This window comes from Anser cygnoides, chromosome 14 (genome assembly GCF_040182565.1).
Source record: "Anser cygnoides isolate HZ-2024a breed goose chromosome 14, Taihu_goose_T2T_genome, whole genome shotgun sequence".
Taxonomy (NCBI): Eukaryota; Metazoa; Chordata; class Aves; order Anseriformes; family Anatidae; genus Anser; species Anser cygnoides.
In genome coordinates, this window is record NC_089886.1 from 1,085,712 (window position 1) to 1,111,867 (window position 26,156).

The 26,156-nt window shown below is 43.8% G+C and overlaps 3 long non-coding RNA genes across 5 annotated transcripts in view; 2 read left to right on the forward strand and 1 right to left on the reverse strand.

Annotated features, from left to right (window-relative positions):
* LOC106032883 (uncharacterized) overlaps window positions 1-14,310 on the forward strand; it is a 57,619-nt gene extending 43,309 nt beyond the window's left edge. The window contains exons 5-8 of one of the 2 annotated variants that reach the window (XR_010824817.1): window positions 435-572; window positions 1,421-1,514; window positions 13,144-13,200; window positions 13,482-14,310. This is a non-coding gene — a long non-coding RNA (uncharacterized lncRNA). The remainder of the gene's footprint in view (window positions 1-434; window positions 573-1,420; window positions 1,515-13,143; window positions 13,201-13,481) is intronic. The other variant, XR_007160662.2, reaches the window with a different exon arrangement.
* On the reverse strand, window positions 14,219-16,194 carry LOC125181953 (uncharacterized). The gene is made up of 3 exons (XR_007160667.2): window positions 15,656-16,194; window positions 15,304-15,451; window positions 14,219-14,354 (listed from the first exon to the last, which is right to left on the reverse strand). It is a non-coding gene; the product is annotated as an uncharacterized lncRNA (long non-coding RNA).
* Window positions 16,195-16,217: 23 nt separating this feature from the next.
* Window positions 16,218-26,156, forward strand: part of LOC136786355 (uncharacterized) — a 45,996-nt gene continuing 36,057 nt past the window's right edge. For both annotated transcript variants that reach the window (XR_010824819.1, XR_010824818.1), the window contains exons 1-2: window positions 16,218-16,591; window positions 17,073-17,212. This is a non-coding gene — a long non-coding RNA (uncharacterized lncRNA). The remainder of the gene's footprint in view (window positions 16,592-17,072; window positions 17,213-26,156) is intronic.

A 26,156-nucleotide genomic window follows, 5' to 3' on the forward strand; every position in this document is an offset into this window, starting at 1 on the left:
CAGTACAACTGCAGGAATTGGAACTGTGTCAAACTATTTGCTGTATGTTGTTTGTTTGTACCGTGTATGGCTCGGCCAAGTGACCTTGCTTATTTTCACTTGGTGCATTCCTCTAATTACCATAGATGAATTGTGGAGACACAGATTACAAGCCTCTTTCTTAGTGTTACAGCTTGCTGACAGAAATGGTCTAGTGAGCCCCAGCTCGCCCTCTCAATTTAGAATGGAAATTGTAGCTTCCAGGGGATTATTGTTGACTGGCGAGATAACGAGAAGCAAAACAAGGGAGAAGTTGAGTTGTTGAGTCAGGACCTTCATACGGCAGTGCTGCAGGTGAACTGCCACGGAAACTGTTATTCACTGGGGTTTAGAACTGGTAATGCCTGAATTTTATAATGTTTGTCGTTTTTTTGTTTTGTTTTGTTTTTCCTTAGGAGGTGGCAAAGTGACTAATAAATGTAGGGATCGTGTTTGTGATGGGAGCTGCTGCGGCACAGTGCAGTGGCGTGCCTTGCCTGAAGTTGCTCTGCAAATCCATCACAGAGCCTGGAATAAAACTCACTGTATTTGAGGTGAGGCAATAATCATTTCTTTGCAGAATCCGCAAGGGGTCTTACACAGGTGGCTGAGCGGCTTGCACAATAGCCCTGCTGCCATGGAAGAGCCACTTAGGCCTGCTGGCAAACCACCCTGTGAGCAGAAGGTGCATTACACTCCCACGCCTGGCCACGTCCGTTCTGGCTGAGCAGAACTTACAGAAATGATTTTTTGCTCAAATATGTGCAGATTCACTTTTCGCTTGCGATGGGAGAATGCTGGAGGAACAAAACAAAGGGGTGATGGGGGTAATCAGCATTGCCCTCCGCAGCTCAGCTCGGCGCTCCCCAGACGGCTGGGGGGTCGCGGCTGCCCCACGGGGCCAGGCAGCGCCGCTGTGCTGGGGCAGGGCCTTCTCCCCCCAGGGATGTAGGCGCTGGGACCTTTTAAAAGGCGAAAACAAGGTAAACCCATTTCCTGGTTGTGGGCTTCTGTTTCTCAGGCTGCTGGTAAAGTTAACTTGCCAAAGACAATGTTACTGGATTGTTTTCTTAATGCAGTTTGGCTAGTGGCTTTTGTGAATGGATTGTATTGCTTCTGGTACAGGTATCAAAGTCGTTGGTCAGTTGATTAAAAAAATCTACAAAAGCCTTGAAAAGACGTCCTGATATTGATGTCTTACCAGCTGTTCACAAAATCAAGCTCTCTATTAAGAAAGGATGATTTAAAAGCCAGTAATGGGCTGTAGTGTTTACCAGGAAATAAAAATGTTGGCTCCCTGCCATCGGTGAAAAGAGATAAGTCATGAATATGTGCAACATTTTTTAAAGTAATTTTTAATGAAGAATTTAAAACAATGTCCTTGTTATTTTTGCATTTCAAGCGATGTGGGAAGTGGCACAGCAGGCAGTAATGCCTAGTGCAGAACAAACTGAAAAGAAAATCCAGGAAAACCAGTTGTTACCTCAGAAATAAAGGTAGGTTAGTTTGGTTTTTTTCACTACACACAAAAAAAGTTTAGACTAAAAATGCCATTTTCAGATTTTTTGCTTTCTGAGAGTTTGAGGAGTAATTATCGCAAATGCAGTTAATGCACCGATCCATCCAATGTTCAGAGGCCAAAATGCTTCATCAGATTAAGGGATTACAAGATTTCAAGAAGATTGGTTAAGGTCATTTCAAAGTTTTAGTGGCTAGATTTTATTTTAGTGGCTGCTAAAATGAAACAAATAAATGATTAGACTTCTGAAGCAGCCCGGTAGCGTAGAATTTAGCAGTATCAGCTTTCAAGTATTTACTTTTTCCTGAAAAACAAATAGTTCTTGAGGGCTTTGAAAGCAGACAGTCATTTTATACCTATTGCAAATCTGCACATTTACATTAGAGATTACAGTGGAGGGCAGTGCATGCCGTGTAGCGCTGGGAAAAGCAGCCAAGTGGAGTAAGGGCAAACTGCAACAAATCGCTGCTGGATCCAGCTCTTGGGCTGGAGCAAACCCTGCTCGGGCTCAGCTCTGCACCGCGTCTGCCCCAACAGCAGGCTCCGTGTGCGGTGCAGGAGCAGATAAACCCACATGCAGAGTGGTGCAAGAGGTGGAGAACCTGCGAGTCTCAGAGTAACTGACTTCTCTTTATTGAGGGATTACGTTTTAATTCCTGCTTTCAGATACGGCCAGGAATACATATAGTCACTAATTAAAGTAAATAGATATGTGAAAGATGTGCTGAAAAATGTCTGTCTGTTTGCCAAGGGGATGTGTAAGATTATGGCAAGTGTGTGAAAGCACTTTGCTTGGAATTTCCCAGCCCAGTCTGATTTTTAGCATGTGTTCGCGTTAGCCAACTGGTTTGTGCCGGCTGGAGAGGAAATACCCAAAGAACTCTGAGAAAATTCTGATACCAGCACTAAACACTGTGCTCTCTGTGCTCCTGCTGAACGGACTGTTTGTAAGCACAGGCGTTTTTTTTCCTTTAGAAATAGACTTTAAAAATCCTTATGTGCCTTTAGGCATCAGGAGAGGAGTAGCCATACCCCGTGCACACGGGGCCTCTGCCACTTCAAGGCACTGCTCCGAGGTGACATCTTATGCAGCATGCATCCCCTAGCGACACGGCGCTGCTTACTAATAAGGCGCAGGTCATTCGTACAAAGAGTTGAGCTCATTATTGGAAGCAGTCCAGCGGCACCAGGCTCAGAAACCACCGGAGTGAGGCAGCTCTGCACCGAGCACGCAGGGTGACCAGAGCTGGAGCCCCGTGTCCAGGGGCTCTCGCTGCATTTCCACTTCTGCAAATCTCTCGCAGCATCTCTGCAGCGACTCCTCAAACTTGTTGGCTTTGCCTGAACAAGTGAAAAAAACAGCCCTCCAAGAAGGAGAGCAAACCTCGCGGAGCAGGAGAAAGGAGGCTGCGCAGATAGCTGAACCCGATTAAATCATCTCTGCAGAGTTCACCATGCGGTCATGAGGACAGTGACTTATTACTGCACTTCGGTAGTGCCTGGAGTCACCAACCCGTATCTACCCCGCCAAATGTGCTAAAGCCCCGGTGCAAAACCCTGCGCAGCACCTCGGGCCTTGCCAGGAGCCTCGCAGCGAGCCCCCGGCCGCTCCGTGCCCCTGCCCTGCAGGGGACCGCGGGTCCCACAGCACAGCAAGCTCCCTGGTTCCCGTGTGCACCCTGCTGTTAGCGATCAATGAACTTCCTAATGATTTATAGTAATCTGATAAGCATGTGAAAGCAGAGACAGTTTTCATGCTGCAAATATTTGTTGCATGATAGCTGTTGTGGAGAATCGCTTGTTTTCTGTGCAGCAAAGCCACTCTCATGCACTTAAGGAGAGAAGTGATATATGAGCAGGAGAAATCAGGCAAAGTTTTAGCTTGAAATCATAGGAAACTGAGCATTAGCCAGCCTTAAACTGTGTCAGAGTGGGAGTCTGAATTTATAACTTCCTTGTAAGTACTACTTAGCATTTAAATTTAGGATTTTTTCTGTGGGCGACGCTAAAGACGACAAGTGTCTGCAAAACTTGCGCTATCACACTGAATATGACCTTTTGGCAAGGCATGCATTAACAGCCTGCTGTCAACTTCTCCTTGCTTCTTGCTTAAAACCTGATGAAAACAAAGCCGCTATTCATGTTCTGGAGGTGAGGCGCTGCACATGCTGCAGGGGAGACCCGCTCAGCATTTCGCAGCGCTGGGTTTGTACGGTCAGGTTTCATGGGGAAAGTGGCTGCTGAGAACCTACTGGAATGTGTAAAATGTCATTGCTGAGTGCTATAGATTTTGAATGCTTCATAGTTCCTTGTCTTCGCTGTGAAATACATAACTAGAAGCACACAAGGTAAATCTGTCAGCTACCCTGAGCTGCAACAGCCAGCCCCTACAGATTTCCCGTGAGTGCTCATAATATTGAAGTTATGAAACGTGTCTGTGCCAGAAAACCCTTACTGTGTGATATACTTTCACTTTAGAGAAATGTAAATAATTTCCAAAGCAACGTTTTGTTGGGCTACTCATATAATTTTACCAAAGAAGCAGTATGTATTTAAGACATGTCAGACTTTGATTTCATTTGGTTCTGATTTTAATTAGCTAATGATGCTGTTTAACTGTGATCTAAGTATCTGAGAAGCAAAACAGCAAGAATTTTAATTAGCTTACTTTGGTACATAACTACTTTTCTTCTAAACTGGTGGGTAATTGACCATGCATTGCCTGACATGATTCGCTTGGTAGTTAATTACTTCGCTCACTGGATAAGCAAATGCTTGTAAGCAATTAAGCCGCAAATCCTTGGGGAAAGGACATATACAGGAGTTTGTTCACCTTATTTTTGCCACGTGCTTCTGAGAGTTTGAAATGCACAACTGAACACACAGGCGAGGTGCTTGCAGCAGTGCAGAGGCGTGCGACATCCTACTGGGTGCTGGGACAGCACCAGCAGAGCTTGGGGGGGGTCAGGGCTGGCGGCCGCCTGGCTGGCTGCAACGCCAGCCAAATTTATTTTAGTGGCTTAAACTAAATCCAGGGGATCCAAGCCTCATAACACTCCCACACGTACCTGTGGCTCTGGCTCAGGCAGGACGTGGGCCTCAGCGAGGGTGCCCACGTACCCCCGGGGCTGCTGTGCGGGGTGGCAACGCCCCCGTTATGGTGTATGGGCGTCAAGGGGAAAGGCGAGAGAAGGTTAAACTGGTTGAACTAGGCATCAGTGCAAAAATGCTAGGTTAGGCGAGGAGGAGCCAGGGAGGTCTTTGGTCCAGGCAGAAAGAAAATGGTCGGTGATGTGAGTTGCTGCACCTTGTTGGACAGCACACGGCAAAGTCGGGGAAGGTGACTGCAAGACATGGTGCTGCTGCATCTCTCATCTGCTTTCCTCGGTATGGCTTTCTCCTGGTGAGCTCTGCTGGGGGGTTTGCAAAGGAGACCTCAAAGAAATAGAAAAAAAAAAAAAAGGCACATTGTGAAGACTGAGAAATATTATGCTTTGTTAAAATGAAATTATAAATTAACTGAAAGAGCCTGATGCCTCTAGGGAGCTGCTTGTCCAGAAGCAGATGTGGGTACGCGCTGGGGTGGGCAATGCAGGCACCGGGCACTTGCCTCGGGAAGGGCTTTGTCCCCTCGGTGGCGTCGCGGCTGCCTGCTGGCGGCCGGGGGCAGGAAGGGGCTTTCGAGATGACGAGGCAAACTGGCACAGCGTTTGCATAAACAGAGCCACCGAACAAAGTTTCTGCTCTGCATACTTTTCCAAATAGAAATGTGCTAATACCAGTACTCGCTGAGAGCGAGTATAGGGTGTCACCCACGGCAGTGAAGGAAATTTATAGCATGTATTCAAACAAATGCTCATGACTGTTTTGTACTTGGTAGTTTTCAACCAGAGCCAATATCAACAACAGAGAATTGCACTGTTGTTTCTATGTCAGAAATTGCTGCTGTATAATATATATTGACTTTGCAAGTCAGTAGATCTGAATAATTAATTCAAACAGTTAGTTTGCATGCCTTTTTATTATTTGAATATGAAAAATGAAAAACTGCTGACTTTTGGAATAATTGGCTCAAGGAATTCTTTGCTGGGCAAGTGGGCTACCCAGCTGTTTGTTTCACTGCTGATGGATGAGTTCACAGGAGTCAAACTGACTTTTAAATTCATCAGGGCAATGCACACAAACTTGACAAACTGGTGTTCTTCCTTCCCATTTAACCTTTTTTCACTTTAACTGGAGTTTATTGAGCTTCCTGTTTCTTTTTTCATTTTAATGTTCCAAAGAAGGTGTCATGCATATGCACTTCTTGTACTGCAGAATACATATCTGTCGATGTATAAACTTTGTGTTTTAAAACATGAAGCAAAAGGACATGTATTTTGCCATTGAACTGTTGAAACTAAACGCATGCCTCATGCCAACCCTCGGCACCCCGCAGCTGCAGGCGCTGGAGATGTGTGCGTACCTGAACTGGGTATTGAGCTTAGTGCTACCGTGTCGTGCCTTCTATCACACAGATGTATGTGCCCAAGACTTGAGAAATTAGCACGTATTCACTTACAGGTACATGAATATATATTTATGGGAGAGGAACTGAGCTAATGGCCTGTTTCCAGGTGTGAAAGAAATGTGGGGTCCTCTGAAAAATATTGGCGTCTTCTATTTCTCATATGGTTTGCTGTCAGAAGTAAAATAGAGGATGGAAGGGACCTCTTGAGACTTAAAACAAGAAAAAAAAAGCGATTGCCTCATGGAAGGTGACTAAGTTGTTTTGGAAAGGGTGATGAGCTGTACGTTGGGTAAGGTGAGCTAATCAGGAGAGGGAATTGGCTGTAGAAGATGTACATTGATTAGGTGCTAAAGCATGTTAACTACTCAGTTTTGAGCAAAACCCAGAAAGAAAGAAAATTGCACATGGGATTGAAAAGCCAAAGCAATGGGAAGGAATTTATGTATGGAGCTGGGAAGCTTCCATGAATAATCGGCAGAGAAATGATCACTGACCCTTCTCAATACATGGTCCTTGATGTGAGAGGAAGCTGAGATCACGGCAAGTCCCTGCAGCAAGGCATCCCAACCCTGGTCGTAGCAGCCACCCGAGCAGGGGAAGATCTGGCCGTTGCTCTGCCTTTACTGGTTTGCTCAGGTAAAGAACCTGAACAAGCTCCTTATAGCTCTCGTGCACAGCTCGTGGCATGGTGCTAATGGCTCCACAGCTGGAGTTGGTGTTCCCTACAGCCTCAGAGACAAGAAAAATGCTCTGGGAGCACTTTTCCAATAACTGTTTTGAACCATAACATGGCTTTGAAATGATATAACTTCATTTTGTGCTTCTGTCTGAATACCAGAATGGCCTTGAAAAGAATTATTTTAGTTTAGTTCTCATTAGTATGGTTACATAACTAAAAATATTCTATGGTAAAATATTTCAGAGTTCGAACTAGCCAGTCTGGCATCAGAGGGAACAAAGCCTGTATTCTGCAGCAGGCATGTCCAACTGCTTGACATTAAACACAAACAGCTATTTTCCATCTCAGCGTAAAGGCTTAGCGTATTCTGGGGACTTCCAGCACTTACTGATCCATTAATGTGGTCTGACCCATACTAAGTTATTATAAGGGGGGTGGGGGTGTCCGTCTCTCTCTTTGAATACAAAAAAGCCCAATCCTCTTGCAGACTTTTGCTTGAACTGGATCTTATTTCTCTGTTAGCGTGCATTTCATTTCTCTTCACTGCTGGGACATGTAAAGCAGCAAATCTGCATGGGGTTAATGCCTCAGTACACTAAAAAAAGCAGAGGCTGGCAAGAAGGAGTGGGAGAAAGTAGATCAAGAGAGAGTGCTTTGTTCCAGTTCAAGGGCTTGAAGTATGAGAGAGCGACTCACGCTGTTATTGGAGGCTGAAAGAATTTTGTTAAAGGGATGGGATCTGATTTTGTTTCAGCTTAAAATTTAGTATCTCTGCCAACCAACCCAGCAATGCAGGGAAGACCCTTTCCACAAATATTCTCATGCACAGTCACTTCATCTGCTGCCACGCACTCTTTCAGAGGGATGTGATAGGAAATCAGTACTGCAAAATTAAAACTTTCTTGAAATACTGAAGATAACAACACTAGAATCACTAAAATCTCAGCGCTCCTTACTGTGGACATCATTCACAACCAATCACTTATGCCTTTTGCTGACAGATATATCAAACTTTCTCAGCTGAAATATTAATCAAATTCCCTCCTCCTCTCAGGAATGCAGCAGCTCTGAAACTACACTGGAGCATGAGAGTCATTTCTTGCTTCTCTTACACCTGCAGCCTATGTTGTAGATCTCCAGTCCAATTTAATGCAGCATTACGTCTTGTTTCCTTGTGGGGAGACACCAGGAAGACTCGGGGAGAAGGGGAGAGAGGTTTTCGCTTTCTAGGAAAGGCCTGAAGATAACTCGGGGAGGACTCTGAAATATAACAAGAGCTTTAACGGAAGGTAACTCCACTGCAGGAGCTGATGTTGCCCAGGCTGGCCCACAAGTCTGTGTGCCAAGCTGCGTGTGTGTGCACGTGGGGGTGACCGGTGCAGAGCCGTGGGCACCGCAAGAGCCGAGGCTCCGCAGGCACGGGGCCACCGGCCCCAGCACCAGCAGTGCCAAGGAGGGGACGCAGCTGCTGCAGGGGCTGCGGCAGAGGGAGAAATAGAGGCAGAAATAGCAAGGCTAGCGTCCGGCTCCCTGAGCGGAGAGGAAACTTGACACAGAGGAGGAGGGATCCGGCATCTGTAATATGAAAATTACCAGAACTTTCTCAAGAGCCACGGTTTTGTTTGCTTGTTCATTGCTGGGGACGGGGAGCAGTTCGGGCTTGGCAGAGTAGAAGACTTGTCATCTTCTCATTTTCGTATACTTCAGTACTTTGTAATCTTGGCAAAAGCAAGGTGCTGAAGGGGGTCTGTTCTTGAGTTTCCAATTCTTATATTTCCAATGTTGATTAAACAAGAAAATCTCCTACAAGCCTCTTCTTGTTAGATTCTTCGGTCCTATTTCAAGATCAAATGGGCTTTAAAACAGGTCTGGATAAGCTCACGAGCTTAATCTACTTGAAAGGTAGAATGATTGGGCAACATGCTAGACGTGACAATAGATCATTCTGTGTATCGCAGGTAGCACTCCTGTCCTCTGGAGACAACTCCCCGTCATGTTTGGTGAGTGCCTGGGACATAAATGTTCTGCAGTTGCTGTACCATTTGCACAGCACAGTTGTACCTGAAGGCAGTTGTTTAATGGAAACATTCAGTTTGCATTTTCTGCCACTAATACTTTAGTGGGATCAACATTATCGAGGCTAATTAGAATTCAGCGAGAACTGATTGTTCATTAGAGAGAGAAAAAAATGTTCCATGGAGCCCTGGGTTTGGTAGAACTATTTCACATAATTAAGCAATTCCACATCTTGGCATTTTATCCCTCTTGTTATCATTGCACTTTGTTAATAAGTTTTTAATTGCAAATTATCTCTATGACACAAATTACACTGTGTTTACTGATCAGCAAAAATGCCATGATAACCAGCTTGGATGCCAAGTCCTTCGAAAATACTAGCTGCCAAGTTCTCTCCCTTACGTAGTTTGGCATTAAAATATCTTCAGGTTACTTAAAATATACTGATTTCCAGTTTAAAGTGTTATGGACTATGCAGTTTCTTGGCTAAGACTCCAGGAATAGGGAAACAATAGCTTTCATAACCAAAAGAAGTTTAGTTGCGTGTTGCAAATTGTTCGTGTTTCTCCGATGTTCTGGTTTACATTCTGCGTTTCCTCCATGTACAATGTACATACCTCAAACTCATGAAAAGTGACTATTAACACAATTATTTAAGATAGTTATGTATTCATAATTACCTGTATAGAATTTGTGACAGGTGTTTGACAACAAAAAATTGTGCCAAAATTCATATAATTTTTTTTTAAATGAAATGCCCAGGCTGACTAAATTTCAGAGAAAATGCCTATTTTCTCTTTAAAAACAAAAGATCCATAAAGCTTAAGAGAGAAGAGTCCTTCCTTACTGTTAAAATCTTTACTTATCACCTTCAAGTCCACATGGACTCTCCTGAATTTAGTTTTGTAACTGATTTATTCTATAATATATGAAGGAAATATGTAAATTCATGTTCAGGTATGTAGTTTCTGTTGAAATGACTAGAAGTATTTGGGACTTAAGTTAGCAAATATTTTGGTTGGGAAAATAGGATACAATTTTCAGAAAGCCTCAAGGTAACTTGTATTTGTTTTAGAGAGGATTTTAGCTTTTGGGTTTGGTTTGGTTATTACATATGCAAAAAAAAAAATATAATGTTTTACTTCAAGTCTTTATATGGATTTAGATATCATACAGCAACTGAAATTAAAAAAATATATATTAAAGGCTTCAGGTCAAACAATATTAAGATCTAATTTAACTTTTAACAATAGGGTCCATTACACAGTGGTGGTCAGCATTCAGTAAACAATAAAGCATAGATGTCATTTCATCAAGCTGTCAAAGAGAAATCGTGTGCTGTGTCCCTGCTTCCTGACCCCTGAAATAAACACAGCACAGTTCTGAAACATTCTGGGGTTTTAATTGAGATTAGCTCGTTAGCTATTAGCATCAGACACTGGCACTTGTCCAGCCCCACTTGCGTGAAGATGAGGTTGGGGTTTCTTTCATCCACGAGGCTGACGACAGTGCAATCTGTAAGACCTGAAGTTTTGTCCTGACCTGTTGACTTTTTTGTGAGATCTCGAGCAAACATTTATCCCTCATGGTTAAGTGACTGCATCTGTAAAATATTTAAACACTCTTCATTAAAGCCCCTAAAGACCAGTTGACAAGAGGCATGTGGTGCTCCTCGGGGTGCATCTTGCTCTGCTCCCCACAGCCGTCGTGCATGGCCCTTGGTCAGATGAGGCACATGCCAATTTTCATAGCTTACCTTTAAACGACTTAAAAGTAAATGAAGTCACTCCATTTTTAGTTAAACTTAATGTGTCCATTCTTTTGTCAGATTATAAAGATGCGTGCCTTGTGCCTGTTTCCAATGTGGATCGTGTTCTAAGTGCACTCTTAAACACTGCAGGGTAAATTACAATCCCCTGAAATCATTTCCAATTAAGCTAAACTTTCAAAATGCGCTTCTGGGTCTCCTTCCTCTATCTGAAGTAGTCTTTTCAGAAAATAATATCTTAGTTCAGGTAAACAGAGATACCAGAGAGACAAAACACTGTTGGATTTTGCCACTTCTTTTCCATAACTTACAGGCTGTTTGGTGACTTCAGGGTTTGTTTGCTTCACTCCCTCTGATCAGAAGGGACACACAAGGTTTCCCACAGCCAGATTTTGCTTATTTCTATTCTTCAGCCCTCTCTAGGGACAAGGACATTTTTTTTTATCCTTCTGAAGGACAAACCGGTACTGGAGCAACCTCTGGTGCTCACGCTCTTGCATATTAGCTAAACAGAAGTGAGCTTTGTGTGAAAGGTATGAATAGCATTGGCACTCAATATTGTTTCAACTGTAACTCAGTTTCACTAAAAGATTTTATTAAAACATTTAGCTCTGTTAAATGACCCCTCTACCAAACACGTACGTGCACTGAGTTGTTTGCTTTATAGAACATACAGGTATGAAGACCAATTTCCTACTGCTTTTTTTCCAACAATTCAGAAGCTTTTTTATACTACCACTCTGCTTCAGAGGAAACTGCTGTTTTCATTTGGTCTTCATCACATGCTTCTGTGCGTTTTTCCAGTTCACAGATGCTAAATTATATGTACTGGAAATAAATGCTAGAACTACACCAGTGGAAGACTAAGGTCCGGTCACTTGCGCATTAACAGTACACGTGCCAGAGGCCCCAGGAAGGCTGCACTGAGCTGCTGCCGAGGTTAAAGCATGCTTTGGTCTCAATAACCCCTCACCAGCGAAAGCCTCTACAAGGCTCCACTGTCTGCACATCGCACTTAATTGCCTTTGGGTCACTGCAGGAATGGGCTTCCCCGGTCAAGGCTGAAAACATCCATTTAGCAAACACGGTTTGAAAAAGCTGTGTGCGTGTAAACTTTCCCCAATTTGATACAGAATGGCATTATAAAATATTAAATACCAAGGGCAAGAAAAGAAATATAGATACAGTCTCTATCATTTAAAAATAACAAATGGCTATCAGTCCTCAGTCTGGAATTATTCCCGGTGGGTTAATTCTTTTAAAATCCAAGACTTTGGAATACCACTTGCAGTGTGTGAGAAGAGCTGCAGAGAAGGCAAAGACAACCAGCTCCACATTTAATATTCCTAGAAGGTCAAACAACTAAAAGTGACAAATACAGTGTTTGAGTTCCCTTTTAAATGGATGTAATTAATTAGAAGTGAAAACAGTTGCTTAAGTACTAGATGTTAAAAGAGGAAGCACACCCTGCAAGTCATTATCATATGTCCAGAATAAATTTCTGCAGCAGTGTCAATCTAATAGTTGTCAACAGTGAAACTAAAGCATTAGTCACTGACTGCTCAGCAAATTGTGTGTTTGGAACAGGAAAGGCAACCATCCATAATTTATCCTAAAGGACATCCTTTATTTTCTCCACTACGTGGAGAGTTAAAGGAAAGCTAAGTGAATAAAACAGTAAAAATACTTTACAGAACCAACATTAAGAAATGTGGCTGTTCATATAAGCATTATTTTATGCAGAATTCAGCCTGAAGACCCCCCTAATCTTGTAAGAAAAGTTAACCCAAAATCTGAAGAAAAAAATCTGTATGTTTTCTTGAGACAGCATTACACACCCAGAATACAAATAACGCACTCACTGCAAATGTATCTTATTGCACTGCTAACTCAAATAAAGAAGTGGTATAATGGAAAAAAAAACTCCAAGGCACATCTGTAAAAAAGAAGTGGAGAGCATGTATTCCTCAGAGTAAATGGGAACATTTATTTTGTGTGTATTAGTAAAGATAGCAATTATTATTGTCATAAGGCTTGTTTTAGTTTATACACAATTTTCTTAGTTGCCCTTGATAGATTGTCAGCTGCAAGGCAGCATGCAAACAGAGCAGTTATTTTAACGTAAACCTTGGAAGCATAGTTTCTAAGAATAAAATTCTTCAAACAGTTTTTGTAGCTAGTCAGTAATCACAAAAGTTTTCTGCTGTACAAGCAAGGAACGTGTGGCATTAAATCTTCACAGTCATCTACATAGAGCAAGTGATGGTGTCACCAGATTCAGCAGAGCCGGTTCCTCAGATTCACTGAGGGCTAAAATTGGATCTCCTGGTGAGATGAAAATGTCACAAGTTGCCAACGATAAGTTCATTTCTCTTTCAATTAAGGAGGAAATTCATAGACTGACTGAAAATTATGTATTTTTCTCTGTAGCTAATTATCACCAAAATGTGGAAATATCTGAGTGTTTCACTATAATGCTGTTCAAAGGAGATTTTTTTTTCTTTCTGTTCAGACATAAATATGTAGATACTGTTTGTTTCTTCAAAGAATATTCTGGACTGAAATACTGAGTGAGTGAGTATAATTACTGGGAGTCTTCCAGTGCTAGAGCTTTTTTTTTTTTTTTTTCATAGAATTTTAATGGCCATTCCTACCAGAAATGGAGCAAAAACTTGCTACATGCAGATACGGTAAGAGCTAAACTTCAAGTGGAAATTAATAACAATGGCACATGGAAAGCATTTATTAATTGATATTTAATGATGTAATAATACTTATTTAAAATTCTGCATATGGATTTTAACCATATACTGAAGCTTTAAATAGCTGTTGTCTAGAGGGAAGTGGAAGGAGAGCAGTAGCAGAAAGATTCAAAAATTAATACTGTGCAGAAGTAAATGACTTCGCCTAAAACTGCATCTTAAATAAAATATTTTCACTTATTTTTCATGCACTACCACCTTATTTCCAGCCAAGACTCGTAGTCATTCCGGTCGTGAAAGATGCTACCATCGACCCGTAAGAACTGCGGAGAGCTGCACTTCCATTGCTGTTCTTTATAAGACAGCAAATGCTCTGGGAAGAGAGGCCTACGTTTTATTTAAAAGTTTGCACACGCCCAGCTCGCGGGGCTGGCTCTGAGCTGTTCCTGCCATGCAGCAGATGAGGAGGGACTGAGCTTATTAAAACCACATCAGGCAACACCGGAATTCAAAGCCTTCCTTCCAGTTGGAAAGCTTAGATCGAGACCAAAGCCAGGCCGGACGTGAAAACAAAACCCCAGAACTGAAAATCCCCGAAGGCCCGGCCTGCTCCGTCCGTGCCTGCCGCTGGCTGCGCGCAGCCGCCAGGCCCCGGTTCCCCGGGGGCTCTCCGGTGGCTGGGCGCCTCTCCCGCTGCCACAGGGACACGGTGGCCACCAGGAGCTCGGCCTACGGCGCGGCCAGGGCGGCTGCAGCGGCCGTGGAGGTGGGCGCTGGGGCAGGGGGCTGCTGGCGGCCCTTCCCGAGCCCCCACGGGGACAGTAGATCTGCTCCGTCCTGAACGTGTGTTGAAATGTAAAGCCACCGCCCACGGCAGTCGGCACCGGGACTTCTTGCTGACTCCGAGTTAAAAATAAGACCTGCAAAGTTTGTGTTTTTTCTTTTCTTTCACTCTTTTCCAGTTCCGTGCAGATGTCGTTTGCAGCAAATGACTGTGCCATTTTGTCTGGACCAGCAGCTACGACAACAAATAACTTGATTTAAAATTGTTATTTCTTAACACATAAACACTGAAACATAAATATAACCTTTTTACAAGAGTCAATTAACCTGTAGATCCTTGAACAGGGAGCTCCAAAGTCCTGGAATAAAAAATGCATTCATGAAATCTGGTTCCATGGGTAACTCATTCTCGTTAGATTTTCGCCAGACATCACATTTCCAAGCTCATTGCGCTCAGCCTTTTAAAGATGTTAAACAATTCTGGAGGTATATGGAAAGCCCTGAGGTTCATTCTCCCTAATTTCTTCCTTCCTTGCTGTTAGGAGGAGCTGCCTCAGCCCTCCCGGCAAGCACACCAAGCATGCTGCAGCCTCACCCTGTGTCAGTGCATGGCCATCAGAAGAGCCTGGACCAAAATGCTCACTTAGAGCAGACCCCAAATGTGGTGGGAACGCACCAGTTAAGTGTGGTTCCAAGCTTTAGCATGTAACGCTAAACCTTAGTAGGGCTCAGGTGAGTGAATCTTTTTTTCTCCTGATGCTTGTATAAATTGTGAGGCTATGGCTTCAAAGGAAATATTAGGAATTAGAGAGTCCCCCATGCAGGATTCAGTGAAAATGAAGTGCAGATGTAACAAATGTTAACTACAGTGCCGATGCTCTGGGATTTTGGCAATCTCTGCAGCAGAAGTGCTGGAGGAAGTTACAAATTTAGGCCAGATCTGAATGAATTCTGTGCCACAGTTCTAGACCCAGAAGGTGACTTTTGCTTCCTCTGGCTCTGGATGCTCCTCATCCCACCGCAGTACGGGGCTGAGGGGTGCATGAGGCAGAATGATAGATGGAATGATTTTGTGTGGTTTAAAAGAGGAAGCTGCATTAGATGGTTCTGTATGTAGCATTACATTAGATCAGTTTTCTGCCTTCTGCAAAATTGATTATATACCCATTTATCACCTCCTACATTCACACTAAACTCATTCCATTTGCCTTTTCTTTTTCTTCGGATGTGCATTTTACACCATGAAAAACGACACCACGTTGGAAAGAACGAATAAATATCTCAGTAAATTCCAAGAGTTTAACTCACCTCCTCAAACACACAGGATAAAAGAGAAGGAAAACCATGGTCAAATGTGCAGGTTACGTAAGTTGACATATATCTAGCTGGAGATGCTGAGTTTTCCTCTTGCCCAAGTAGTTCAGGGATTTCTCTGCAGAAGCCAATGGAATTTGGTCTGTGTAAAAATGGAAACAGTCTGTCTGAGTTATAAATGGCACTTGCTGCCAGCAGAATAAAAATCGTGAGGAGCAAAGCTCCTACCATCAGGAGCTGGAAGAAAGAGGACTGGGGAGCAGAGGATGTGATGGCCCTATCACAAAAAAAAAAAAAAAAAAAAAAGACCTGTGAAGTATTTACAGAATAATAATCCACTGCTTACCTTTTTCCTAAAACCCCAGCAGCTTTAGCAGGGCACATACTCCTTCCCGCCGTTATTGCACCTGCTGGGAGCCCCCTGGGTTGTGCAGGCGCAGCCCCTGCCAGCAGCGCTCCTGGCGATCCCGCTCCGTCTCGCCCGGCGCTGCCTGAAGCTGCCGCTGGGTTTTCGCCAGCGAATTCTGGTAATTGTATTACTCTTGCAATATGAAGTCAGCGCAGACTTCCCATTACTAAATTTAAGATCCTCCTCTTTTATACACGTTCCATAGAGAAATAATATTTTGGGCTTGTGTTTGATGGTGTTTATTCGTAGGCAAAACACCAGGGAGATTTCTAACAACACTGTCTCTTCCCAATTAGCTCAGACCTGTGAGGCATCTAAGAAATGCTTTTATGCTTTGTATAGAGTGTTTGATGGAGGTACTTAATTTAAAATTTTAAGAGTATTACATGTGGCAGGTTATAAATCTGAGAAAGGGGAAAGAGAATAAATAGAGAAACCACGCTGGATGTTTGTTTTTGAAAGTGCTGACTTTAGCAGTGTGAAGATGTTTTTGGTTCAGGCTCAGGAAGGCACTCGGGTAAGAAGCACCACACTGCTGCATCAGGGCTGGATTTTCTTTGGAGAAAGGGAAAATAAAAGCTGTATTTCCAAGAATCTGTGAGGGTAACCTGTTCTAAACAATCTGCAATACAGAAACCTATTTGAGCAAAACCAGGGCTGGACCTGGAGGAGGGAATCGTGCAGCTGGAGCCGGGCAACCCCGGCCATCATGGGCGCAGCTGGGAGCGGGGGGGTGGGTTTAGGGGGGTGGTCCCGAGGTGGGTTCAGGCTGAAGGGCAGGTGGGGGGCAGCTAGGGGGTGTCTCTGGGTAGATGGTGGTGGTCCTGTTTCCTGAAAGCTGGTGCTGTGGCATGTGGAGGTCTGGGGCTGACGGTAAGTGCTCCCTGGGCAGGAGGACCAAGCCTTCTGCTGCCGTGCAGGAGTCTGCCAGGAGTGACTTACAGGGACTTGCTAGCTCCTGGCAGTGTTTAAGTGATGTCCTTATTAAATTTAGAGAAAGGAGAATTGCCTTTCCTGAGATGAAAGGAGACTGGTCAAATAAGAAATCTTCAAGAGCTGGTGCTGAGGATTTCTTTTAGAAAAGAAATGTGTGTAGAAAAACCATGTTCTGCATCTGAGAGAGTCATGTTATCAAATATATATATATATACACACACATACTTTAAAGAGAAAGCTTGTTGCAGTTGTGCTTCAATGATTTCCCCTCACATCATCAAAGGCAATTAGGAGCTTACAGTCCATTCCTTAACATGCTACTTAATTATGAACCAAGATGTTGAGCTAATTAAAGAGTGATTGCAGTTAAATGCCTGATCTGCCTTAGCAATTGAAATGTGTTTTGTTCCTTCTGTAGGGTGGTGGATTACAAATGCAGACACTGTGGCTGCGGGCTGAGAAGGGCCTGGGGCTTACGTTGCTCTTCCTTTGCGGGCAGGAATGCCGTCAGCCTGCACCAGTCACCGCACCGTCCTTCATCCTGGTCTAGCACCACAGGTAGGAAAATGTTTGTGATTTGTAAAGGGGGGCTTCCTATTTTAGGTTACGAAAAGCCTCTGTAGCTCCCTGCCCCATGGTACCCCCCCCACCCGGAGGCTACCAGCCCTCACCCCATTGTCACCTGTGATTTGTTTTAAACCCCTCCGAGCTTTTAAGCCCAAATGCAGTGAATGGCTCTTAAAGTACCTACACATTTCATGAAAGTGCTCAGTATTTATTTTGTTAACCTTTTCTATACGTTTCTCAACCAAATAATTACAATGGTGGTCAAGTCTATTCTATCACAGAAGATGGTACTGAAGGTTTGTCAGTTGATTTGTATTTGTTTTTTTTCTCACCTTATTGTTGCATCTTTACTTTGGAAAGGAATTTCTGAAGGCATTTTTGATGCTCTAGGAGTAGAGGAAGGGAATGTGATGTTTCTGTAGGAGCAGGTGGGGAGAAGGCTGTGTAATGTGCTTCAGGTAACTATAAGCTGTAAGACCTTCACCCCGCAGGCTCTTCCATGTAAGTCGTAACTTTATTGCTTCAAGTAAACAAAGCTAATAATGAAAGATAATAATACCAAAAAAAAAAAAAAATGCTTGGGACCAGCTGGAAAGCGAAGGCTTACTGTTGGTCCAACACAACGCAGCCATCACGACACACGTGGCCAGGCCGGGCCTACCTGAGCGGTGTGGGTAGCAGGCCACTGATCGCGGTGCCGTCTCGTGCACTGCAAATACAGAGCTGTAACAGTCTAGGAAATAATATTTTGCTATAACATACCTAAATACAAGCATAAGAGGGTATTTCTCTACAAGATAATACAGTTAAGTGCTGCCTAAATTGGGGAACCATTTTGGGAAAAGGTTAGAGAAATTCTTCTGTTCTTGTGGAGATGTTTTCCAAAGATGAAGACCATCCTACGTTTCCACTGGTGTAGCTATATTAATGAAGGGTACGAAAAGTTACGGACCCTTGGAGATGTAAGTGAGCCTCTGTTGTAGAAGCAGCTATTAGTAATAGCCTCTCCAGGAGAATTTATTTTATGTTTTAGAAGTGGTTTTACATACCCGTGTGAGGTGCTGCTATGGAGTTATATTTGCATCCATGTGGGATGTCTTCTGTTCTTAAAAATGCTGACATTTCTATGGCTCCAAAATGTTCAGCGTAGATGGAAACTCAGTTTCAAAAGCTGATGTGAATTAATGCTGTGATATGACCAAACATTTGCCTGCTACAGAAGGCGTAATGTTTTACCCAGGCTGCTAGGAACATACTTCAAAAAGGGCACAGATGCAGTTATTGGACATTAAAATCAAGCAAGAAGTTACTAAGAGAAAATCCAGCTGAGGGAGCCCACAAAGCTGCTTCTGTCAGGGGTAAAGAAATAAAAATAATAAAAACCTCAACATTTAATCGTTCCCCAACCATGAAACTGGCACTTTTCACTGATAGCACTGAACTGTGATTCTCGCTGCTTCTTCAGAAAAGAAAAAACATGCCCAGTATGACAGTCTGCCTGCTCTAGTAAAAAACATTTGTTGTTCAGATGATCTAGTTAATACGGAGCGGTTAATTGTCTGACCATTAAATTACTTGGCTTCTACTTAATCCCCACTGAGGACTAATTTTAAATTCAATTAGCACAGAATTTAAAGGAATATGGTTGAGGGATTGTGGAAGGCTACAGAGATATGAAATCGTGCTTGTAAGATGAAGCCAGGAAAGGGAAGCTTTTAATCTCGATTTCAAGGTGTTGAACCAGGAAAAACTCCAACAGAGAAATGAGATTCCCTTTGAATGCATGAACACAAATGAGATTCCTTTATGGTTATGCACTGTGATTTCTTAATATATTTCAAACAAACTATTAATTAGCCAGAATTAGGATCAATCAATAAAATACTCAGGAATTAAAGGTCATGGGATGTATCTGTAAGTTCACACATTGAAGTCTTAGCCAGTACCTGAAGAATCCAAAGTGTCTCAATGCCACTTCCACCATTTTCACTCAACCACAAGCAAGACCAGAGAGAAATCTTACTAGCTGGCCTGATTTTCAGATGAATTTTGCAACTGCAATAAATTTAGGCAAGCGCTCAGTTCAGAGACTGACTGTTCGTTTTACTACACACAAACACAGCCGCTTTTATTTTAAATTGCTGAGAGGTTTATGGAGGTGGAGCATAGATTTGTAAGGCAAGATTTGGCTCAGGCTGATCTTGCTTGGGAAAATTTTCATCAGTACCACCATGAAGCTCCCTCTGCTCCTAGCATGCCTGCCTTGATTGCAGCAATGATAATAGCATTTAGATACTCGTTCTACCATTGCAAAATAAATATAGACTTCTTTTCTGAGTGATGTTTATTTTATAAAGCTGTTCTCATTGGTAGAGTAGCAGATGAACTAGCCCTCCTTCAGATTTTGAATTGTGTGCCAGACTTCTAACAAAGTCACTGAAGCAATGTAGGGAGAGGACTATTATGTGCTAAATGACAAATGCATTATTTATAGAGAGATCACATACTGAAGGTGTAATGCTTTCCCTGAAAAGACACGTGTAAGTCAGTACTCTGGGGTCCACTGGTGGCAAAAGCTCATTCTGGAAGCCGTGTGAAGAGCTGCATTGCTCCTGCGCAGCAGCTCCTTAAAGAGACTTTGCGCACCGTGGGTCCGACTTTTGTCGGATTTTCCAAGACTCTCAAAAGCTTCAGGGGCTTAGCTGGATGTGGAATTCAGTGGGGATTTGGCTTTTTTTTTTTCTTTATTTCAAATTGCAATCTTTTGGCTGGTTACTCCTGTTATCCTGTTCTCAGGAGGTCAACGCTCATCATTTAGAGAGTTCTGGAAATGTGCTCAGGGTATTGAGTTCCCTCTCTGGCTTCCCAATATGCAGATCTGTAGGCACCGGTGGGCAACAGAGATCACTGCAGTGATGCATCCACCCCGTGAGCACCAGCCATGCCCCGGCTTCTCTTCATTTGCGTTATTTATTTATTTTTAAACACTTTTATCACACTTGCACGTTACTCTCAGAAGCACACAACCAAAGGCAGAAGTATGTCTCTGAGCTGCTGTTTGCTGGTTTGGTTTGGGTAATGCTGTGGTTTCCTTGAGGAAGGAAGCAGGATGCTTTCTCTCTATGCTTCTAGTGGGTTCGCAGCTGAAAAACAGACGTTTCGTTAAAGGAGCCAGTGTACAGCACCCAGAATATTGATCTGCCTAAATACTGAAATGGTACAAAGGAGCTCATCAGGTAGATTTGGGTATACAGATTCACGTCGCTTACGTGCTCCTCTTGTGTGACTTTATTAACACTTTGAGATAAGTTTGGGTGTAGATCAAGGAATTGCTCAGAGACATCTGCGCCTGAATGTACAAATAGCTCTCCTCCTGCCTGCAGTCTCGGCATCCGTCTGGATCCCAGCCTGGGTAGCGTTAGCAGCGGTCGGGGGAAAGCCTGTTGTGCCGACAGGATGTTCCCATCCGTCGCTCCATGGGCCGAGGCCCCTGCAATCAGGGGGGGGCGTGATTTTCTTGTGTGCTTCAAATCGTCATCTTTTTGTAAACCAAATGTGACGATGCGTGCGCTGCTCCTTCCTGTTGGAAAACTCCCAGTGGGCACGTGTCATTTTCACAGCTTTGTTCTCTGTAGTTTCTCTCCTTTCCATATTACTTTAATTGTCCACTTCTTGTTTGTTTTGATGTCTGTGTACAATTTTGGGAGCTCCTGGGGAACTCTTGCAAATAGAATTCTTAAAAAACAACAACAACAAAAAGTTTATATATAAACAACAACAAAAAAAGGCCCAGCAAAAGAACTAAAATTAAACTTAAAACTTTTAAAGGATGCGGTTTTTATTTTCCTTCATTTCTCTGGCACAAATCCATTCAGAAACAGTGCTTGCCAACTCATCTTAATTTTGGATAATTACATTTTTGCAATTTCTAATTTGCTAATCTATAGTAATTTTCTTGTGATTTTTAAAAGGCAGAAGGGGGAGTAAGGAAGGCTGATTTGTGATCAGAGTTCTCCCTTCTATAATTAACTACATCTAAAAAACCATAATTGATGCTTATATAGCTTCCCAATAGCATCTCTTGAATTGGAACACGCAGCATTGTATACTGCGCTTTCTGCTCTGAAAAGATTGATTTGCAAGCCACTATCAATCTGTTGCTAAGCAGTTAGTGACGGCACACAGTGAAGTCCTCAAGGACAATACAGAACAGCCAGAATGTTTTTCTCAGTATCAAACCTTTTTTCCCCGTCTCCTGAAATATTGCATCAGTTGCTCCTTAATCAAAGTATAAAAAATGTTGTCAAGGCGATGCCACATTTGGAGCCACAGATCACAGCAGACAAACCTGTGCTGGGAACTGCAAATTTTAGGACTTTCACAGTAGGCAGCAGAGGTGTAATGTGTTTTTGTTGTCACTGCTGTCTTCGTTTTATACTCAGCTGATTCTTTTTTTTTTTTTTTACTCATTTAAATAGGGTTAGTAGAACAGCAGAAGAGCCGTTAAAGTTGGTTTTCTTTAGATAAAGCTGGTGAACTTGGCTTCACTCATCTTTTTTGGCTGAGGAGCAAAAGCAGCTGTCGGAAGAGCTGGTCTTTCATGTTGTGAGACAAGGCATTGCTAAAAAAAAAAAAAAGTCTGCCAGAGATGCAGAATGACGCAGGGCTTCGTATCTATGCCAAAAACCTCTGGAGTGGACAGGAGCAATGTGTGCATCAATCTTGCATCTTGCCTGTGTTTATCTTGAGAGTCTGTATAGAGCAGCAATACACGTTTTAAACTTAGCCCAGAAATCAAATATTCTTTCACAAGCCTGCTGATTCTGTTAAGACCATGGGGGAGAGAGACAGCATGTGTATCTCTGCCTCTAAGGCAGAAGAGAAGCCTCCCTTGCAAAGGGAGGAAGGACAGGGGGAGGATGACCAATGAAGCCATTAATTTGTATGTATTTTATTTATGTAAAGATGCAGATAGAAAACCAATTTTTAAAACCACATTCTAAACAATTATTTTAGAAAATGAACAGAATGCTAAACTCTCTGCTTGTCCAGCTTGCCTGTTTTACTTTGTAATGAGATTTTAATAAAAAGGCAGAGAAGAATGCCAGCTGAGCTGGCACAGCTGACATTTTGATAACCTCGTCAATAATACAGTTATGTTATTGGCTTTAAGCAGCTGCAGAACTTTTCCTTATTGTTTAGCTGTCTGTTCATTCTATTCCTGTCTTGTTGATAACAGTAAAAAGATGAGTAACAGTGGCAAATCAATAGAAAAGCATGTTTCTTCTATATGACCATGAACCTAACTCTGCAAATTACATCTTAAAACTCCAGGTTCTTTATTTGATCATAAATAGATATGCAGGAAGAAGAGAGGAAAAAAAAAATAAAAAATGTTTAGTTGTTGGCTTAGGGCTTTATGAATGTATTCCTTCCCAGGTTTTCTCTCTTCCAAATTAAGTTAAATTATATTAAAAACAAAGCACAATATTTATTTCAAGTGAGGGGCAAGATTTTAGGCATATTTTGGACAGGTGGCCGCTCAGTGAGCTGACATCAGTGTTCTCCTTGTTGTGGCCCATGAGACCTTGCTGCTATTGCATGAGGTTGTGCTACAGTTTGAAAGGTGAGAGAGTATTTCTGTTCTGGCTGGGTCCTGAAAAGGGAGGTGAAAGTGAGGTTAAAATGAAGAGAGAGAAGGTAACAGGGCTATGTGCAGGGTAGACGCCAGCAGGTGATGCTCTGGGTGCAGCTCTTCAGCGCACCTGGGAGACTGAGGCAGGCGAGGAGGGTGGGAATTGTGAAACTTCAAGCAAAGTCTTTAAATAGAGCTGAAGAAATAGTGACTCTTAGTTGGCGACTGAGCAGAATAAGGACAAAAACAACAACAAAAAGCCAGCAATGACTTCTCGCCTGTTCCCCGGAGAGGCAGAGCAGGCGGGGCGCTGCTCCTGGTGCCTGCCTGCATCCATGCGGAGCTGGGGGTGTCGCCTTCTTGCATGCGAGCTGCTTCGTAATCCACGCACCAAACCTGCAGCGAAAAGTAATATGACTGCAAATGTCAAAACCAAATAGAATTTAAGAAAACAAATGGTACTGTCAACATCATCTCTATCAGAAAGGGGCATAGGAGGCCAGGGCTGGGGACGCAGCTCTGCTTTGCTTCTGACTTGGGTTTCTTTGTATCTGCAGAGCCTGAGATAACATGGGGTCGAATGGCACGAAATAAAAGCGGTGTCTGTCTGTCCGTCCTCTCTGTGCCCAGACAGCCTCCCCCAGAGGCTGCTCTCTAGCACAGGGGCTCCCCTCTAAATCCACTTGGCACAGGCGCCTGGTTCCTCAGTTGGGACCTGAGCCCCTTGGGATTTCCCCATTGGTGCATTTGGGTCAGGTCACCCAAACCAGCACTTTGTCGTGGGATTTTGTGTGCTAAGGTTTTTCTCAGAAAGTTTGAACTGTAAGCCGGGGAGGTGATGAGCATGGCTTTGCCTATCAAGCATAGTGAGGTGCGTGTGCTCCAGGCTCCCCGGGGTGGTGCTGAGGCAGATCCTGGTGGCTGGGCGCAGTGCGGGGAGGCCTTTGGGTTGCACCGGGGCCTCTCAGGCTTCTGAGGTCCTCAAATTTAAAACAATGTTTAGAAATCTAGAGGCAACATCAGGAATGAACAAGAAAAATAATGCAAGGTCTGGCAGACGCTTTAACAGGCTTTTTAGGAATGAAAGCGTAAGACCCACCAATAGCTGGAAGCTGGAGCTGGCAAAAGCAAATGAGGTAAAACGGATTTTATGTGTTGCTTTAGAAAACGTGTGACTTGCCACTAGGCCAATTTCCTTCTAGGAAAGGTAGCCAGGAGCCAGCCGGGCTGTGCTGAGCAGCGAGATCTCCTTGCTCCACGCTGCGCCGTGTTGGACGTTAAGCCCCGTGCAGTTAGGAACAAAGGAAACTCTGTTTATAAAGCTGGTTCTTGGGCAAACTGTGTGTGCCAGGTTCCTGCTCTCAGCCCAGGCTTGTCCACAGCGTGTCTGCAGGATGGGGAAGGTGCCTCTGGGGCCAGCCGCGGCTCTTGGAGGTGGCAGAGGTTGGCAGAGGAGCGCCCGTGTGCTCGCCCTGATGAGCCCTCCTGCCTGACTGGCAATTTCTTGCCACTTAAGGAACTAAGCTTCCTAATGCACCAGCTGGAAACTGATTGATTTCTGAGAAGAGCAGATAATCAGAATGCATCTCCAAAAGAGAATAATCTTTCAGCTTATCCTTGGAAGATTTTTTTATGGGTTCTATGTAATTAGAAACTGAAAATAATAGTAGCAAAAGGCTCTTTGTACATAAGTAGACACGCTTGGCTTCAAAAACACATTTGAATAAGACTAAGAAGAGACTAAACAGACTAAAAAACATGCACCTTGTATTGAAGAAGACCAGAATGTACCCAATGGGAGAAAGAATTCAGCTGCTCCAACCTACAGTGCTGGACCCATAGAAATTTAACAATTTGGAAAGTGTCTTCTGTTCTCTAACCTATGAAACTCAAGCTCTGCTGTTCTAATTTTACCAATTTACTTTAATTTCCTTCTCCTGTAATACTGGAATATTCATTTTTCCCCTTTTTATTTCGCTGGATTCATTCTGAGCATTTTTCCACTGATATTTAATACTTGCTGTTCAGACTGTAACAGCTATGCTTGTAGGTGAAAAAAACTCATGTTGTGTTGCCAAAAGAAGAAATATAAGCCAAACTGCTTGTGTTAATATTTGCATTTGCAAGTACTGACTTTTCTCCAGTACTAGACCCTCTCTAGTAGTAAAAAGACCCGAGAAATATGTTTGCTGGTTAGAGGGAAGGATGCAAAAAATATTCATGGAAAATACCTCTTATTCAGTAATGTTTTCAAAATATATAGAGTACTTGGAAGTGTCAGCTGTCTGCTTAGCAGCTAGAAAATATTATGCTATGCTCCCGTCCCCTAGAACAATTTCCTATTTGCTCTAACTGCTGCGTTCAGGCTTTAAGGAGCGGTAACCCAACTCCGTAACGGCTGGGCTGCTGTGGGCCACGCCGTGTTGGCTGGGTTTGGCTTTTTGTCTCTAACCCCTGTAACGGTGAGATGAGCTTCAGTGCCTTTGCCAGCTGCCTCGTGTTTGAATGTGGCAGAAAGTGGCCTTCAGTTCAAAGACTGCCTGTTACTCCCTTTTCTGGACTTGGAAGCTCTGACCTTCCGCTGGAGGATGACACAGGACTCGCTTTTGCTTTCAGCTCTTCCCTCAAGAAGAAATCCGTTTCACCACGTGTACAGACTTGCTCCCACTTTCTTTGGGGGAGATTTTCTGACTGGGGGAATGCTGGAGGGAGCGTGCCCTGGTGCACAGAGGGATGTGGGAGGGGGCACCCAGATGGAGCTCCAAGGGGACCTGCCACAAAACCATGCCTGTAGGAGCAAAACCCTGTGTAGGAGCGTTTTTGTTGTTCTAACTGTGACTGCTTTGGGGCAAACAAAGGTGCTGCTGTGGTGCACCACGAGTCCCACGGGACTCCTCCACCTCCTGCACCCCGAGGAGAGGACTGGGCGCTGTGGGTGCTGCCGGGGAGAGCTGGGCTGCTCCTGGTTCCCCTTCCCCTGGGAAGAGACAGAAGCCAAGCAGCCCTTGGCAGTGTCTGGGGGCTCAAACAGACGGGAGGGGAGCTGTGGGGGCATCGCAGAGCGAAACCTGCCCGGATGGAAGATGGCTGAGTACAGTTTATTGCATCCTGAGGACAAGGAGTACTTAATCTGCCTCTTCTGGGGTTAGGCCTGGACTGGGCAGGGCTCTGCCGCCCCTTTGGATCCCCCCAATGTCCGCTCCCGCTTTGGAAGCCCGGCAGGGGGTGCCCGGGCCCGGCAGGGGGTGCCCGGGCCCGGCAGGGGGTGCCCGGGCCCGGCAGGGGGTGCCCGGGCCCGGC